Raw genomic sequence first — 787 nt, 5'->3', positions numbered from 1 at the left:
CCCCCACACACACACATCCGGTTCTGCACGAATAATGGGTCGTGTGAAACTAAATTTGTTCCTCCGTCATTAGGTTCTGAAAGTTTCCTAACTTTGTTCAAGTAGTTTCCCATGCATGCTGCTTAGTCACTTTATGACCCTCCTCAAACTGATTTGTTTTGCATATGGTGTGTGAAGGCATTAGGTAATGTTAGAGCGATTATTTCATTTTCATGACTAAGTGAAGGGCCTTCCATTCCTCATTTCCTTACACTGATCTGAAAGCAATATGTCAGTGCAGACAAATGTGGAAACAAGCRTAGTGGACTGAAATTCCCTTCACTTCAAAACATTACTCCATATGAGACAGGTGTAGACAAAGAGCGTGTGATTTTACGAATACTTTATTAAACACACCTCCAGGTAGTGTGAATTTACACTCTCTTATTAAACAGATTAAGTCGCTACAAGTTACATTGTTGAAGTCATTATGTACAATGATATTAACAGACAAAAGAAGAACCATCCTTACAAATTGCTCATTGCAGAGCCTGCTCTACATAGCTGAATTTATACAGCCTAACAATAGTTAGTTTTTTTCCTCAAATGACCTCCATCATAAGGCTTCATACATACTCGTCTACATTAAAAGCATATGACAGTACTAATTGTCCATTCAAATGAGACATTAATTGCATGTGGTAAGTAGTGTGATGTTAGCCTATAGGCTACTATGATTCGGTTATACTGTGCAATCTAGGGATAATGGTGGTGCACATGAAAGAGCATCAAACTGGAGAACCTACAC

The sequence above is a fragment of the Salvelinus sp. IW2-2015 genome, linkage group LG1 (assembly GCF_002910315.2).
Source record: "Salvelinus sp. IW2-2015 linkage group LG1, ASM291031v2, whole genome shotgun sequence".
Lineage (NCBI taxonomy): Eukaryota > Metazoa > Chordata > Actinopteri > Salmoniformes > Salmonidae > Salvelinus > Salvelinus sp. IW2-2015.
The sequence above is the reverse complement of the archived record's forward strand: the minus strand, read 5'-3'. Positions refer to the sequence as shown.